Source organism: Ictalurus furcatus, chromosome 2 (genome assembly GCF_023375685.1).
Source record: "Ictalurus furcatus strain D&B chromosome 2, Billie_1.0, whole genome shotgun sequence".
Classification (NCBI taxonomy): domain Eukaryota; kingdom Metazoa; phylum Chordata; class Actinopteri; order Siluriformes; family Ictaluridae; genus Ictalurus; species Ictalurus furcatus.
The window spans coordinates 15,847,116-15,850,327 of NC_071256.1; the positions used below are offsets into that span (position 1 = coordinate 15,847,116).

The 3,212-nt window shown below is 35.4% G+C and overlaps 1 long non-coding RNA gene across 1 annotated transcript; it reads left to right on the top strand.

Moving 5' to 3' along the window:
- The first annotated feature begins 206 nt into the window (after positions 1-206).
- On the top strand, positions 207-3,165 carry LOC128623342 (uncharacterized). Its single transcript, XR_008388565.1, has 3 exons — positions 207-319; positions 1,313-1,472; positions 2,914-3,165. It is a non-coding gene; the product is annotated as an uncharacterized LOC128623342 (long non-coding RNA).
- The last annotated feature ends 47 nt before the right edge of the window (positions 3,166-3,212 follow it).

Sequence of the window (3,212 nt, forward strand, 5' to 3'; positions counted from 1 at the left end):
ATATATATATATATATATATATATATATATATATATATATATATATATATATATATATATATATGTATGTATATATATATATATATATATATATATATATATATATATATATATATATATATATAATTCTTCACATTATAAAATGGCAAAGTCGCTAAATTTGCAAAAGCCGGGCCCTTCAAATTGATGTGCGGATTTTTCCAGGAAGGGCGGCTGGTTGAACCGCAGAATAATTCTCCACTTGGAGCGGTTTGTCACTACGGAACTGAGCATCTGTAAAAGAATACAGACTGTAATTTTATATCTTCAGTGAACGGAGGTGAGGCAATCAGACAGGGTTTACAGGAAAATATGTGGAAACACTCGTGTCTTACGATGTTTTTACCATTTAACATATTAAATGTCTACAAAGCTTTAAAGCAGTGATGTGGAGGCAACACTGTGTACATTTGAACCGTTAAGGTTAGTTGTAATAAAGTTAATAAAGTTAAACATAGCAGTAAACAGTAAACACTCCGACTATGCTGTGAGTTATAATGTTTAAGTAGCCAAATGTTTAGTCTATAGGTTTGTCTGGAAACGGACTTACTACATCTACTACTAACTACTGAAACAGACTGGATCATTTCAGTGATTTCAGACATCAGCAGACGACCAACACAGAGTTAAACAGGGGAGGTGATGTTTACGATGTTAATCACTAACCTTTGTGAAGGATCTCCTCCACACATTCCACTGAATGTTCATTCATACACATTTTTTAAATAGCGGGCCATAGCGGACAAGTGTCTGGGGCTGGGTTTGGGACAGCTTTCCTAACAGTTTTCTTCAAAAAGCAAACCTACTATTGTGAAATGTAGCTATTACTAAATCAAAATGTTTAGACATTTTTAAGAAACTGTAGATAAATCACTCTATAACTCTTCCTGTCTGTAGGTGGGTGTTCAGTCATCATTGTCATGTCTGCAATTAGTCAAAGAAAAAAACACAGTTGTGAGACGCCTTACTGGAGTAATATTTCCCTCAAAACTCCTCTCTCCATTCATTGTTCTCCCTGTGAAATGTTTTATTATTAGTTCACTCTTTTTTTGTACTATAAACCGATCATTTGTAATTCAAATGGTTTATAATAATGCACCTGTTCTACTATGTTATCCTTTCTATAGGACCAACTTACACTGGGACTTGTATGGTTCTTATAATAATACTAAATGCATTTGTCTAATAACTATAAACGTTGATATGGTGATGCTTTCTGTAAGTAGACAGTTACTTACAGAATGTTATTTGTCATGTAAAACATTACCCACAGCTTCACCCTGTCTGCACGGTTTCCCAAAGCAGTGTACATTTCCCTTCAGTTGGTTTGTGGGCTTCTGGATGTTTTTACCTCTCTTCTCTGGACTTTGCGAGAGAAAAAAAATTGCAGGACGTCTTTGGGATCCTGTTGATGTTCACAGGAGCTGCATCAGGTAGGTTTCTTAATAGTTATAGAAATTGTTACTTTTTGTAAATGAGGATTTGCTGTACTGTTTTACAATGTGTAATGTTTTACATTTTGACCCACATTTGTCTGAACAGCTTTCACAACCCTCATTGTGCCTACTAATATTATTCAGATTAAAAAAGTGAAGTGCTGTTTCTGGACATTAAAGAAATGTATTGATCTTGTACAGAAATACAGAAAAATAACATTAGTTTAGCATGTTGCTTGCAATTATTTACTTTTCCACTAAACAATAATATTATACATTTAACTAATCACTTCCAGTTTCAGACTTTAGTACATGGTATTCTCATGATGATCTCTCATCATCTTATTAAAGTGCAGTTATTTGCAGTTATGTTAAACCCCAAGCACTGCACACGTTCTACACTGAGGGCTAATCCTAAAAATACAGACGTTTACAATTTGAGTAACAAGATGGCTACTTTTATAGTATGCTTACGCATGGTATTAAATTATTTCTCTTTCTTTTTGGTAAAGCTTTTAGATTTAGTTTTAGACCGACTTCGCAGTTTGGCTAATTTGCCACTATGTTTTCATTAAACTGTGAAAGTAATTCACTTTTGATTAGATTTGGCTTTTGTTTAAGCAGAATACAAACTAAAAATACTCAAGGAAAAATTATTTCTGGATTTAGAAATCGTACTATATCACTGAGTTCCAGATTTCCTGTTGTTAGGATTTGTGACTCGATATCCCTGTACAAGCCCCCAGAAAACTGTTAGGATTTGTGAATCGAGGGTTGCGATATTCTGAAAAGAGAAAGAGAACATAAACAAGAAAGAAGGCAATTCAATTCAATTCAATTTTATTTGTATAGCGCTTTTTACAATAGACGTTGTCTCAAAGCAGCTTTACAGAAATGCACCCTCGCCCCATTACACACTTCCCACACCAAGCGCTGGACAGAGTTTTGCAAATGACACTCAGACATGCAAATATGTTCAAAGTTCATTTGACAAGATCTCTCAATTATTCAAAGAAAGGCAGAGTATATATCATGCTTGACACACAATAGAGACAATGGGTTAACTATTGATTGGCTAGGCGGAAGGGCATATTTGCATTTAACAGGAAGCAAGTAAGCGAGGAACTATTCTGTATATGCTATCCAGGAAATCATAGGAATACGAGCAAATATTATTCGGGAAGGTATGTAAACCTGCGCAGATGGTATTCAGGGAGACAAAGGAATACACAAATGATGCGGGGCTTTATCTCTCTGTACCTGGTTGGGAAGAGTTATAGAGGTACAAAGAAGAAAAGTTGTTAACAAGGGAACAGAGAGGGAAGAGTGTTCACAGTCAACTTATCACCTGTAATAATGGAGTAAAGTGTGGACCAGGAATGTGTTTCAGTGTGTAATAATATTTACAAAATTCTGCTGATTTTTTCTTCCTCTGCAGGTTTGCTGTTTCAGGATCCTGTTGTCTGTAGATTTAATGAGAGTAGTCAGTGTCATGTAGCTCTGGGACAACGACTGCACCTGCAAATGCCCCTGGAGGATATGTTTGAACTAAAGATCACAGACAAGACATCTACCGATCGTTTCATTTTAAAATATAGAAAAACCCAAAGTAACCCACCAAAACCAAATGACCCAAGATGGCAGTTTGTTAAAGATAATAAAACTATGATACTAACCAGTGCAGAGAGGAGCGACTCTGGAACATACACTTTAGAAACCTTTGACGCAAACGGGAAT